General features: G+C 35.0%; 1 pseudogene; it reads left to right on the top strand.

Moving 5' to 3' along the window:
* The window catches only part of LOC114632737, a 240,737-nt pseudogene that overhangs the window by 34,058 nt on the left and 191,181 nt on the right, over window positions 1–15,498 (top strand).

Here is a 15,498-nt window from a genome sequence, read left to right on the forward strand (position 1 = left end):
GTCCACCTGCCATTAATGTGCCATGTATCTTAATAATTATTGGTACAGTACATTTTTTACTATGACAAGGATAATTAAAATATAGACTTTATTAATTAAAAAGTACATCATAAAATATGAAAATATCTTTGTAGATTAGACCTACATGTCACATTTAGGTCATATAGCTGTAAAATGTGAAAATTATACCTGAATGAAAGAGCAAATATACAAAAAAGAAGCATATGAAAATCTTCAACTAAAACTTGAGGCACAATTTGAGTTCTTATTAGCATTTCCTATTGAGGCTGTTGTTAATCCATTAGGGTGAGTTTTGCTGCAAAGAGCAATCTGTCTCTTTCTATTGTCCAGTATCTTCTTCGTGGAAATTCAAAGTTATTGGTTGGTAAAGGTGCCTTCAATATAATACCATTTTCAGACTCCTATAAGTCAAATGTGCCAACACTGAAGATGGTATAGGTGAATGAATTTCAGCAACCTTCAATGAGAGCTGAAAGTACTAAGAATGGTTCAGGGGAATCATACCTCGGTATGAATAGATAGAGTTGCTGAAGATGAATCCAGAAGGAGCAATGGTAAGAGGATGTGTTGAGATTATATGATTCTGTATCTTCCTTAAAAAGTACAAAACCATGGTATTTTAGAATAAGACACAGAAGCCAGAAGTAATATCTCTGTGGAGACAGTAGTGAAGTACACATTTACTGCCTTGTTTTTCTTGGTCCCAGGCAAATTTCTTGTTTACCCAGTATGAAGAATACCTTTAGCTGGAGATACTTCACAGATTCTGGCCATTATTCCAAAGAGATGTGTCAACTCTATATTGATAAAACATCTCAGAGAATAGAATTTAATTAAAAACAAATATCCATTGTTTCTTCTGCCTGTGGAAGCTCATAACTTTACCTCTCTTTTGGCAAAGGCATCAAGTGTGGCCTGTTTTGATTCCTGTTTCCTACTCTTCAATTTTAGGAGAGACTAGGAGAATCTTCTGATTCTAGATGCAGTTGGCTTCTAGAAGGTGAAATTTTAATGTAAACATTTGTGAGACCTTCACTTCTGAAGTAGAAAGGAAAGATGGCTGCTTCTCAGGTAAATGTAGGCATGCCTATGGTACAAGTTTATAGTTCTTCCAAAAAAATTTTCATTTTCAAAACTTTCAAAAATTGCAATGCTCACTCACATTTACAGAACTATTTTTTTGCCATTGTGATTGTCTGTATGTCACTGTTGAGCTAAAAACAGATTTTCCATTTTACCAGTCTCCTTCATTTTTTTAGGATAACATGTATAAATGATAACATAATTTGATAGTATTTAAAATTTCTGATTGCAAACATGAGTTTTCATGAGACTAAAGATAAATGTACTTACTTGAGTTATACAGAGAGTCACTTGGGTCATTATTTTTTCTCTGAAGAAATCCCCATTTTTCTTGAATCTTCATCTGATTGTGTTTCGCAGTGTGTCTCAGCATTACTACTACTATGATGACTCAATTGTGATTTTATCTTTATTGATACTCTAGAAGTGTAATTTTGATACTGCTGTGAGTCTTGTAAATATCCCTGTTTTCTAGTGGTTTTTTGTGATTATGGTTAGATCATTTAATGAATCATGCCATTTGATCACTACAAGGTCACCATCATCAGGTTGAGTATTACTTGTGTATTGGAGTTTTTCAGAGAAGTCACAACATAATTTATCTCAGAATACAAATACACACACACACACACACACACACACACACACACACACATTACTTATTGGTAGCAGAAAAGTTCTATATTTAGGTAACATTTATTTTGGCAAATTGTCAAAAGGAGGTACTGTTAATTTTAATTTCAGTGTCTATTGACTTTCATGGATGTGACTATAGAGATTTCTAAGTACCTCACTCAGGATGATATTTTCTAGATCCATCTGTTTGCCTCTGAATTTCATGAAGTTATTTATTTTTAATAACTGAGTCATAACACATTTTCTGTATCCATTCCTCTGTTTATGGACATCTGAATGGTTTCTAGCATCTGCCTATTATAAATAAGGTTTCAATGAACATAGTGGAGTATGTGTCTCCATTATATATTTTAATAGCTGAGAGTATATGCCCAGAAATGGAATAGCTGGGTCTTAAGTTAGTACTATGTCCAATTTTATGAGGAATCAGCAGACTGATTGTGAGAGTGGTTGTACCAACATTTAGTCTCACCAGCAATGGAAGAGCGCTCCCCTTTCTTGACAACCTCGCCAACATCTGCTGTCATCTGAGTTTTTGAACTTAGCCATTCTGACTGGTGAGAGGTGGAATCTCAGGGTCGTTTTGATTCTCATTTCCCTGATGACTAAGGATATTGAACATTTTTATAGGTGCTTCTCCAACATTTGCTAATCCTCAGTTTAGAATTCTCTGTTTACTTCAAGTCCCTACTTTTAATAGGGCTATTTGTTTCTCTGGAGTCTAACTTCTTTAGGTCATTGTATACATTGGATATTTGCCTTCTATCTCATGTAGGATTGGTAAAGATATTTTCCCAATTAGTCACTTGCCACTTTGTCTTATTGATAATGTCCTTTGCTTACAGAAGCTTTGCAATCTTATGAGGTTCCCTTTGTTGATTCGTGATCAACAAAAAGTTTGCTGATCAGAAAAGTTTCCCTCTGTGGCCATGTGTTCAAGGTTTTCCCCACTTTCTTTTGTATTAGATTCAGTGTATCTGGTTTAAGTGGAGGACCTTGATCCACTTGGACTTGATTTTGTATAGTGTGATAAGATTGGATCAATTTGCATTCTTCTACATGTTTACCATCAGTTGAAGCAGCACCATTTGCTAAAAATCCTGTCTTTTTTCCCACAAGATGGTTTTACCTTCACTTTCAAAGATCAAATGACAACAGGTGTGTGGGTTGATTTATGCATTTTAAATTATAACCCATTGGTCTACATACCTGTCACTGTACCAATGCCATGCAGTTTTATCACTATTCCACCCATTAGTTTGATTATTTCCTACTTTCTACTCATTTTGGATGCATTTGATTCTTTCTGTTCTAGAGCTTTCAAGTGTGTTCTTAAGCTGCTAGTGTATTCTTTCTCCAGTTATTTTAGGAGGCACTCAGAGCTATGTGTTTTCTTCTTAGTACTGCTTTCACTGTGTCCCATAAGTTTGAGTATGATATACCTTCATTTTCAAGAAATTTTAGATATTCTTTAATTTATCTCTTTCTTTCTTGATCAAGTTAAGATTGTATGTAGCATTTTTCAACTTCCAAGTGTATGAAGACTTTCTCTGGTTTTTGGAGTTATTGAAGATCAGCCTTATTCCATGGTTATCTAATAGGATCGATTGTGTTATTTCAATGTTCTTATATTTGTTGAGTCCTATTTTATGACCGATTATATGATTATATGTTCAATTTTTGAGTAGGTATCGTGAGGTGCTGCGAAGAAGTTATATTCCATTGTTTTAGGATGAAATATTCTATAGAAATCTGTTAAATCCATTCGGTTCATAACTCTGATAGTTTTACCATGTCTCAGTTTTGTTTCTGTCTCCATGATCTGTCCATTGATGAGAGTGGGGTGTTAAATTGTCTCACTATTATTGTGTGAGGTACAATTGTGCTTTGATATTTAGTAAGCTTTATTTTATGAATGTGTGTGCACTTGCATTTGGAACATAGATGTTCAGAATTGAGAGTTCATTTTGGTAGATTTTTCCTTTGATTTTAAAGTGTCACTCCTTAGCTTTCTTGATAACTTTTGGTTGAAGATGATTGTATTTGATATTAGAATGGCTACACCCACTTGTTTCATGGAACCATTTGCTTGAAAAATGTTTCAGCAGACTTTGTCACTGAGGTAGTATCTCACTTTGTCACTTAGGTATATTTCCTGTATGCAGAAAAAAGCTGGCTCCTATTTAAGTATCCACCTTATTAGCCTATGTCTTTTTAATTGAGCAATTGTGTCCATTGATGTTAAGAGCTATTAAGGAATACTGATTGATGCTTCTTGTTTGTTGTTAGAGGTGGCATTATGTGTGTGTTGCTATCTTCTTTTTTGTTTGCTGAATGAAAGTTACTTTCTTGCTTTTTCTAGGGTATACCTTCCTTTCTTGTGTTGGAGTTTCCCATCTACTATCCTTTATAGTGCTGCATTTGTGGAAAGATATTGTGTAAATTTTTGGTTGATCAGGAAATATCTTGTTTTCTCCATCTATGGTAATTTTGATTGTTGTTGTTTATAGTAGTCTAGGCTGGCATTTGTGTTCTCTTAAGGGCTGTACGACATCTTCTAAAGATCTTCTAGATTTCATAATCTCTGTTGAGAAGTCTGGTGTAATTATGATAGGTTTGCCTTCATATGTTACTTGATATTTTTCCATTCTGCTTTTAATATTCTTTTGGTTTTTGTTTTGTTTTGTTTTGTTTTGTGCATTTGGTGTTTTGACTAATATGTGATGAGGGGAATTTCTTTTCTGGTCCAACCTATTTGGAATTCTGTAGACTTCTTGTATGTTTATGGGAATCTCTTCCTTTAGGTTAGTGATGTTTTCTTCCATAATTTTGTTGAAGATATTTACTGGCCCATTAATTTGGGAATCTTCTCTCATTTATAACTATTATTCTTAGGTTTTGTCCTGTCATTGTGTCCTGGATTTCCTGTATGTTTTGGGTTAGGAGCTTTTTTGCAGTTTGCATTTTCTTTGACTGTTGTGTCAATGTTTTTGATGGTATCTAGGACACCTGAGAGTCCCTCTTCTATCTCTTGTGTTCCGTTGGTAATGCTTGTGTCTATGACATTTGATCACTTTCCTAGGTTTTCTATCCCCAGATTGTCTCAGTTTGTTATTTCTATATTGTTTCTATTTCCAGTTTTAGATCCTGAATGGTTTAGGTCAATTCCTTCATCTCTTTGGTTGTGTTTTCTGTGATTCTTTAAGTGATTCGTGTGTATCCTCGTTAAGGGTTTCTACTTGTATTACTTGTTCACTTGTCTTTCATTAATGGAGTTATTTATGTCCTTCCTAATATCCTCTATCATCATTGTGAGATTAGATTTTAAATCAAAGTCTTGATTTTTCAGTGTGTTGGGGGTATTCAGGGCTTGCTGTGGAAGGAGACCTGGGTTCTGATGAGACCAAGTAGCCTTGTTTTTTATTGCTTATGTTATTGCCCTTGCTTCTTGCCATTGGTTATCTCTGTTGTCAATCCTGTAAATCTGTGTGTCAACACTCCTGGAATACCAGATCTCCCCAGGAGGAATTTGGGTACAGACATCTGTGTGGTACATGATCAGCTCCAGGGCTTAGATGGAAACCCGAGGGATCCTGTCCCTGGCTGTTCTTTGTATCCTGTGTCCTGATGTTTCTGGTGACTCCCTCTTGAACCAGGAATTTAAGCAGAAGTGGTAGTCTTATCTGTGCTCTCAGGTTTGCCAGCAATCTTGGGAGACTAGCTCATTCCTGGCTGCTATTGGTTTCAGAGAGCTGTGGCATAAAGACAGCTCCAGGCTCAGATGTAAAATGGAGTGATCCTGTCTGAGGATGCTCCTCTGTTTCTGTGTCCTCATAGCTTTGGATGGGTCCCTCTTGGGCCAGGTATGTGAGCAAAAGCTGTGGTCCTAACTGTGCTGTCACATTTGTCAGCACTCCTTTGAGACCAGGTATCTCTAAGCCTGATTTTGGTAAGAAGAGCTGTGACACAGGGTCAACTCCAGGCAAAGATGGAAACCAGAAGCCATTTTTTATATTTTTATAGAGTCTAATTTGCTCAAATTTTTCTCTCATTAAATTCCTTGCAGACCATCTACACTCTCCACACTAACTCAATTTCTTGATTTCTCTGATTTTTGTGTCTATTTTTCTCTATCTATGTCTCTATATGTCATTCTCTCTTTTTCTGAAAAGAAAAAAAAAAGAATAGAAGTTTAAAATGTATTTAAACATGGAGTCTGATTTGTTTTGGAACTGTCCCTGAACAGAAGGCATGGAATATGATTAATTGACCTAATATTCATTCATAATATGGAATTTTTTTCCCTCTCTTGACTTTCTGGAGTCATATTACTTTCATTTTTATTTGTAGTATTAATAGTAGATTTTAGATGAATTTCAGAATTTCTCTAATATCTCAGTAAAGAATAGAGCTAGAATTTTAATGAACATTATGTTGAATCTGTATATTACTTTGGTAAGACAGGAGTTTTTACTATTTTAACCATGCCAATTAGTGAGCAAGCTACACATGGTAGCAAAAAAACATTCTCAGTGCATGCTTTTTGGTTGGCAATTTAGAATCTTAAGTCCCCAAGGGTCTACGTTGATTGACACTGTTGGTCTTGTGGAGTTCTTATCCCTTTCAGGACCTACAATCCTACCTCCTATTCTTCTTTGAGAAACCCAAGCTCTATCAACTACTTGTCGTGGCTGTCTATTTCTGTCTGATTCAGCTGATGTTTTGAATCTCAGAGAACAACATTGTCCTATCTGCAACCATAACAGAGTATCATTAATAATGTCAAAGATTTCATTGAGCTTTTAGGTAGATATTCCCATAGATTCTGCTCCATCCCAGTGCCACAATTGCTTGTTGACAAGATAAATTTTGTGTTGAAAGGTTTCTGGGAGGTAGGAGGTCTCTACCACTCTATTGGGGTTCCTGACTGGCTGCAGGATATTACCTCTTCTGTACCATATAATCAATATATTGAGTCATAGCTAAGGTTACCCTCATTGATTCTTTTGTCCACCTCTTATCCTGTGTATCAGTCTCATCCTCAATATATATCCCATTTCTGACTCAAACAGCTGCAGAGTACAATTTATTTTCATAGGTATCTAGCCTTCTCTCTTGTCCTTCTCTAAATCTGATCCTGAAACCAATATTTTCTTCCCCAACCCAAACCCTCTCCCAGTTCTCTTTATCCATCAGGCTATTATGTCTGTTTTATTCCCTTTTCTAAAATAATTCAAACTTACTTGGTTAGGCATTCATTCATATGTAGGTTCTTTGGGTCTTAGTAGTGTAATATGGTACAGGTATTTTATGGCTAATATCTACTTGTAAGTGGGTATATACCATGCATGGAATTTTGGAAGTAAGTTCACTCAGACAGGATCATATTCTCAAGTTAATTCCATTCGACTGCAACATCCATGACATCTTTGTCTTTTGTAGCTGAATATTACTCCATTGTGAAGTTGTACCGTGTTTTCTTTATTTATTCAAACTTCAGATGAGGTTTCCATCTAAATTGTTTACACATTTGGATTTTTACAAATAAGACAGCTATGAAAATAGTTGAAGAAATGTCTGTATGGGATGTTAGAACATTTAAGATTTTATCATATGTCATTCCTTGTTTTCTTATAAATATTCTCTCTGATTTTAAATGCATTATTTAATCTTGAAATAGCATTCAGTCTTAAAATAAGTATTGTATGTCTGTCCAAATTTTTTTACTCTGTCATTGGAAGGTAATTTGTATCCATTTTGATAAATCAGTTTCACAGAGGAAAGAATTTTTTTTTAATTACCACAATTAAAAAATAGTTACCACAATTTTGTTTCAAGTTGTACTATTATAATGAATAACTAATGATGATATTCATAATATTATAAAATATATAGCATATTTCATGAGATATCTTCTAATGTGCATTATGTTTATGAATTGTTTTTGTAAGAAAATTTTGCATTTCATAACTGTCTTTCTATGATCCTCAGGTTCATGCTATTTCATATATTATGAATGTATACAGTTTTTACCTAACTCCAAATTGCTATATAATAATTTGCTTTCATTACTTTCCGCTCTGACTTGTGATTATACCAAGAATATATTCTTCAAAAAATATACACAAGATTATTTCTGGAAAAAATATCACGAAGATTTGGATGTAGTAGCCTTCCACATCTAAATCAAAACAAGTTATGGTAATGTATAGGTAACAGTACAGTATATAAAATGTGAAATTATGGAAATGATCTGTTTGCAAAACATATCTGTTTCATTTCTGAAAATGATCAAAGAGCCCTACCTTCCCCGGAAAAGACTAAGTCTGGGTCACTCTCTTTTTCACAACTGGAAGCTTCTCTAGAAAAAAAATTCAAGTTTTCAAGCACAACTATATTCTACACCAAAATATACAAACATTAAAAAGTGACATTTGGGTGAATAAATTGTCTTTTCTGATTTTTGTGTCACACAATAGGAGATTAAGCAGTACTTCAATACTTTATGAACACAGAAGATTTTGAGCAGAGAAAAAGTTACTGAATGTTACCAATTTGAAGGATATTTCTCTCAAAATTTAGGACAGCTTCCTCAACAACTACATCTACTCAGGCACAAATTCTACCATGTGAATCAACATAAGAAATTGTATATGGATCTAATGAAATATGAAAGACACCATGGGGAAGGTACTTGTAGAAACTACAGTGGAATAAACAATATGAATATATGATATATTAAGAATCCTTTACTAAATTTTTACCAAATCAATCAAAATGGAGAGATGTTTTATGAAGGTAATGTCTTATTATTTGATTGTATTCCTGAAACAATTTTAAGTGAAAATCATCTAACTAGCTCAAGTACAGAATATCCTTTTGGCAAGGATGGAAGAATGGCTTTCTCTAAACACTGGTTTCAATCTTCTTAGCAACAGCATATCATAGAGAGTATTTATACAACTGAAACAAATGATGACATTTTAAGTGGATGTTTAATTAATAGCTGATGTAATGGAACATTGACTAAAGGAGATTCCAAAGATACATGTGTGATACCTGCAGGAATGCTTCAAAATGAATCTTTAAACTTTCAGAGAGAACAGAAAGCATATAAACATAATAAATATGGAAAATTATTTACCCAGTGTTAAAATCTTGAGGCTGACTACAGAAATCCTATATAAGAGAAATCTTACATGTGTAATGCATGTGGCAAATATTTTACACAGAACTAAAAACTTAAAGTACATTACAGAATCCTCCCAGGAGAAAAACCTTATCCTACGTCTGATAGAGTGCTAATGTCCAATATATAGAAAGAAATCAAGAAATTAGACTCCAGACAACCAAATTACCCTATTAAAAAATGGGGTATAGAGCTTAACAATGAATTTTCAATGGAGGAAACTCAAATGGCCGAGAAGCACCTAAAGAAATGTTCAGTATCCTTAGTTGTCAGGGAAATGCAAATCAAAACAACACTGAGATTCCATCTCACATCAGTCAGAATGGCTAAGATTAAAAACTCAGGAGATAGTAGATGCTGGCGAGGGAGTGGAGAAAGAGGAACACTCCTCCATTGTTGGAGGGACTGCAAGATGGTGCAACCACTTTGGAAATCAATGTGGCGGTTCCTCAGAAAATTGGTCATAGCATTACCTGAGGATCCAGCTATACCACTCCTAGGCATATACCCAGAAGATGCTCGAACATATAACAAGGACATATGCTCAACTATGTTCATAGCAGCCTTATTTATAATAGCCAGGAGCTGGATAGAACCCAGATGTCCTTCAACTGAGGAATGGATTCAAAAAATGTGGTAAATTTACACAATGGAGTATTACTCAGCTATTAAAAACAATAAATTTGAGAGTTTCCTAGGTAAATGGATGGAACTAGAAATTATCATCCTGAGTGAAGTAAGCCAATCACAAAAAAAACACACATGGTATTCACTCCCTGATTATTAGATATTAGCCCAGAACCTTGAAATGCCTAAGATGCAACTGACAGACCACATGAAGCTCATGAAGAAGGAAGACCAGTGGGGGTGATTCAGTCTTTCCTAGAAGGAGCAACAAAATCCTCAAGGGAGCAAATATGGAGACAAAGTGAGGGACAGAATCTGAAGGAGGGGCCGTCTGAAGACCATTCCACCTGAGTATCCATCCCATGTGTAGTCACCAAAGGTAGATGCTGATGTGGAAGTCAGGAAGTTCATGCTGACAAGAGCCTGATATAAATGTCTCCTTAGAGGTCTGAAAGAGTCTGACATATTCAGAGGCAGATGCTCACAACTAGCCATTGAATTGATAATGGGGTTCCCAATGGAGGAGTTAGAGTGAAGAGCATTGGAGCTGAAAGGGTTTGTGGCCCCATGAAGAGAGCAACAATACCAACCAACCACAGCTCCCAGGGTCTAAACCACCAGCCTGGGAGCACTTAGGGAGGGATCCAGGGCTTCAGAGGAATATGTAAGAATGGAGGGCCCTGCTGGGTATAGGTGGAAGAAGAGATCCTTGACCTCATGAAGGCTGGACACCCCAGGGAGTGGGAATTTGAGGGTGGGGAGTTTGGAGTGGGGAGGTATGTAGGGGTTACATCTGCAGAGAAGAAGGAGGAGGGGTGAGGCAATAGGGAGTTCCTGGGTGGGTGGGGAATGGGGTAAGGGTACAACATATGAAATGTAAATAAAACATCCAATAAAAAAAGAAAAATAAATAAATGTAATGAATGAGGCAAAACTTTTACAGGTAGCTTGGAGCTTAATGTTCACTACAGAATCCACACAGGAGAGAAAACTTACAAATTTAATGAATGTGGGAAATTCTTTACCAAGACATCACATCTTAAAATTCATCACAGACTCCATACTTGAAAGAAACCTTAGAAGTGTAATAAATGTGTTATATCATTTACTATTTCCTCAAGTCTTTAGGTTCACTACAGAATCAACACAAGTGAAGAACCTTACAAATGTAAAATGTGTGCCAATTCTTTTACCTGATTCTCCACTTTCCAAGTTGATCAAAGAAACCAAGTTAGAAAACAACACTATAAGTGTAGAGTTGTGGCAAATAATTTTCCTGGTCCTCAAATCTTCAAAGTTACCTCAGAATTCATACTAGAGAAAAACCTTACTAAAATAAAGACTGTGGAAAATCTGAGACAAGAAAATCATGCCTTCAAACATAATACAGAATGCAAAATGAAGAGATACCTTACATTTGTAAAGGATGTGGCTAATATTGGAGCAAAGGCTAGCGACATGAAGCACACAGATACATGTATGAAACTAACTTGATAGGTAATTTTTGTCCCAGAATTTAATAATAAACATGTTAAAGTAAATAAATAACAGAATTTAAATGATGTTGAAAACTTAGTCATTATCAAAGAAGTCCCATGGGGAGTCCCTATATTTGAAAGTGATTGGAAAACTTTTATCCCAGAATGCAAATTATATTTATATTAAGTTATTATTTCAAAATCAAAATATGACAGTATATTTCACCCAGTATTACTTTGACATAATTTATTAATAGTCATATAGAATTCATTTCCAAACTCATTAAAAATATTCTAAAATATAAAGATTTTAGCCAGAATAATATTAATAACTATTCTAATACAAACATGTTGCATAATGTACCTTATACATTGGTATGAGAGAATATTGACATTTTTGCAACATATTCTCTGTGAATATTATTGTATTGTTAGTCTTTAACTTTTCGGTAGAATAATTTTTAATCTCTAACTAATCCTGTATGTTTCACAATTATCAATAAATGCATTACCATTTTCTTCTATTATTAATTCCTTGGTGTGAATAGTGTCCATTTTATACTGGAATGGTATTATTCATAACTTCCAGTTCCTTATTGTTAATGCCAGCAGAAACATGTTACAAAACATAAATTTGATTGCTTTACACACATTTCAAGACAACAGTGTAGAAGAGAATTTATGGTGAGCAGTGGAAACCTTGAGGTTCCTGAGTGTGTTTGTGTGTGTGTATGTTTGTGTGTGTGTGTGTTTGTGTGTGAGAGAGTGTGTGAGTTTATGGATAAAATCACTTGTATTTCAAGCTTCTATCTTGGGTAAAATTCTAAGCAGATCCATTGTGTGGATATGGGCTTGAAGCTTTAAGATGTCAAATACTCCTCTGGTCAAATAGTTAATGTTCCTGGTGATTTCTGAATATTGTCAAGCATAGAGTTCTCATTCTTTTTGTCCAAATCTTATTAGATCATAAATGAATTATGAAATGGGAAAGACTCCATTTTACTTATTATAAATGTCAATGAATTTAGTACTTGAGGCATCTTGAGCTACTTTAAGTTGAAAGCAAGCAGTTCAAGGATATTAAATGCATTTGCATTTCATATTTATTGTAAATATATCAGTGATTAGCATGGCTTACCACGTATCTAAGGCATAGGATAGTGAGTAATTTGTGCATATAATAAGGGTTGGTGCACATGTGGGCCATTTTTTAATGTTTTGAGAATTCTTCATATTGATTTCGATAGTTACTGTGCTAGGTTGCAGTCATGCAAACCTGAATGGAGTTTCCTGTTTCCTTGTTTCATTTGCAGTCAATGGCTTTGGTTATATTTGCTTTTATTACTGAAGCAGTATGATTTTACTTTATTTCTTTTCTGAACCAGTCATCATGAAATAGAGAATTGTCCAATTTCCATGGGTTTCTATGTGTTCTGTTGTTGTTGATGTTCATCTTTAATCCATAGTGGTCTGATAAAATTCAAGAAGTTATTTTAATTTTCTTTTATATTTAGAATCTTGTTTTGTGAGAAATTATATGAAAAATTTTGAAGGTTGTTAAAAGAAGGCATATTATATTTTTTTGATGAAATGTTCTATAGGTTTATGGTATATCCATTTTTTCATAATCTCTATTAGTATACTTCTCTGTTTACTTTCCTTCTACATTACATGCTCTTTTTTAAAGTGTAGTGTTAAAATTTCTCATTATTAATATATAGGGGTCAATGTGTGGTTTAACCTTCAGTAATGTTTCTCTTATGGATGTGACTGTCCTTGAGTTTGATATATATATGTATATATATATATATATATATATATATATATATATATATATATTCAGAATTGAGGTGTCATCTTGCTGAATTTTTCCTTTGGTAAGTATGAAAGTCATTCCCTGATTCTATTGATTATTGAAAGTCTATTGTGTTATATATTACACTGGATCCTCCAGATACCACCTTGGGTCTGCTTCTTTGGAAAAAACATTTCCAACCATTTGCTCTGAGGTAAGGTATATCTTTGTTGTTGAATTTTGGTTTTGTATCCATTAGAATAAGGAGTCATGTTTTTACATCCACTACGTGAAACTATGTCTTTTAATTAGGAAATTGAATCCATTGGTGCTATCAGACATTAGTAACCACTAATTATTAATTTTTGTTATTTTGATGTTGATGGTATGTATATGTGTGTGCTTCCTTTATTTTATTTTCACTAGTGTTGAATTATGCATTCACTATATTTTATTGTTTAGTTAGCCTCTTTGGTTGTTCGGTTTTTTTTTTAACATATTTTCTGTAAGATTGGATTTTTGGATACATAATGTCTAAATTGCTTTTGTATTGGAATATATTGTTTTCTTAATCTACAGTGATTAAAAGTTCTGGTGGAAATAATAGTCTAGATTGTCATTTGTGGTTGCTTGGAGGTTACATGCTATCTTTTCAGGTCCTTCCAACTTTTTGAGTCTTTGTCAAGAAGTCAGACATAATTCTGGTAGGTCTGCCTTTGTATGTTTACTTATCCTTTTTCTTTGCAGTTTTTAGTATTCTTTCTTTGTTCTGTATTTTATATTTTTAGATTTTATATTTTGACTATGATGTGGCAGGGGGATTTTCTTTTGTGGTCTAATTTATTTCTTGTTCTGTAGACTTAGTATATGTTTACAGGCCTTTCCTTCCTTCTATAATTCTGTTGAAAGTGTTTTCTTTCTTTTTTTTTTTTTTTTGGATGATTTATTTACATTTCCTATGTTGTCCCCTTACCCCATCCCCCACCACCCCCTCGGAACCCCCAATCCCCTCGCCCCTCCTCCTTCTTCTCTGTGGATGTAACCTCTATCTACACCCCCCCACTCCCACCTCCCCACCCTCAAAATTCCCACCCCCTGGGGAATCCAGCCTTCATGAGGTCAAGGTTCTCTTCTTCCACCTATGCCCAGCAGGACCCTCCACTTTTACATATTCAGCTGAAGCCCTGGATCCCCCCCTAAGTGCTCCCAGGCTGGTGGTTTAGACCCTGGGAGCTGTGGTTGGTTGGTATTGTTGCTCTCCTCATGGTGCCACAAACCCTTTCAGCTCCTTTAGTCTTCACTCTAACTCCTCTATTGAGAACCCCATGATCAGTTCAATGGCTAGTTGTGAGCATCTGCCTCTGAATATGTCTGACTCTTGAAGGCCTCTGAGGAGATATCCATATCAGGCTCTTATCAGCATGCAGTTCCTGTCTTCCACATCAGCATCTACCTTTGGTGATTGCACATGGGATAGATACTCAGGTGGGGTGGTCTTGAGACGGCCCCTCCTTCAGTTTCTGTCCCTCACTTTGTCTCCATATTTGCTCCCTTGAGTATTTTGTTGCTCCTTCTAAGAAGGACCGAATCACCCTCACTTGGTCTTCCTTCTTTATGGGCTTCATGTGGCCTGTGAGTTGCATCTTGGGCATTTCAAGGTTCTAGGCTAATATCCAATAATCAGTGAGTGAATACCATGTGTCTTCTTTTGTGATTGGCTTACCTCACTCAGGATGATAATTTCTAGTTCCATCCATTTACCTAGGAACCTCTCGAATTCATTGTTTTTAATAGCTGAGTAATACTCCATTGTGTAAACATACCACATGTTTTGAATCCATTCCTCAGTTGAAGGACATCTGGGTTCTTTCCAGCTCCTGGCTATTATAAATAAGGCTGCTATGAACATAGTTGAGCATATGTCCTTGTTATATGTTCGAGCATCTTCTGGGTATATGCCTAGGAGTGGTATAGCTGGATCCTCGGGTAATGCTATGTCCAATGTCCTTGGGACACATCACCTTCTTTTATTCCTAGTATTCTTAAAATAGGTCTTTTCTTACCATTCTCAATTACCAAGAACTGTTGTGTCAAGAATGTTTTAGGTTTAATATTTTCATTGACTTGTGTATCAATATATTCTACTGTTTCTCATACCACAGAGAATCTCTCTTCCATCTCTAATAAGCTGTGGATGGTGCCTCTGTTTTTCTTCTTACTCTTCCTAGATTTTCCATTTCTCAGATTCCCTCACTTTTTGTTTTCTTTTTTTTTTCTATTTTTACTCTCAGATCTTGAGCAGTTTTATTCATTTTCTTTGCCTATTTAATTATATTTTCCTGTATTTTATTATGAGATTTATTAGTTTCCCCTTTTAAAAGCCTCTACCTGTTTGACTGTATTTCCAGTATTACTTTGAGAGATTTAGTCATTTCTCCTGTAAAGACATCTATCATCTTTATAAGGTTGGATTTAAAGTCATTAACTTTTCTTTGATATTGTTAGGCTACACAGAGTTGGCTGTAGTGTGGCAGATTTGCTCTGCAGGTGCTATGTTACTCTGGTTCTGGTTGTTTGGATTTATTATTATTTATAATTATTATTATCATTAGTATTAGTCTTTAATCTTGTTTTACTGTCAGGTCGTTATGCCCCTCCATTTTTACTCT

Source organism: Grammomys surdaster, unplaced genomic scaffold, assembly GCF_004785775.1.
Source record: "Grammomys surdaster isolate TR1022 unplaced genomic scaffold, NIH_TR_1.0 412, whole genome shotgun sequence".
NCBI lineage: Eukaryota > Metazoa > Chordata > Mammalia > Rodentia > Muridae > Grammomys > Grammomys surdaster.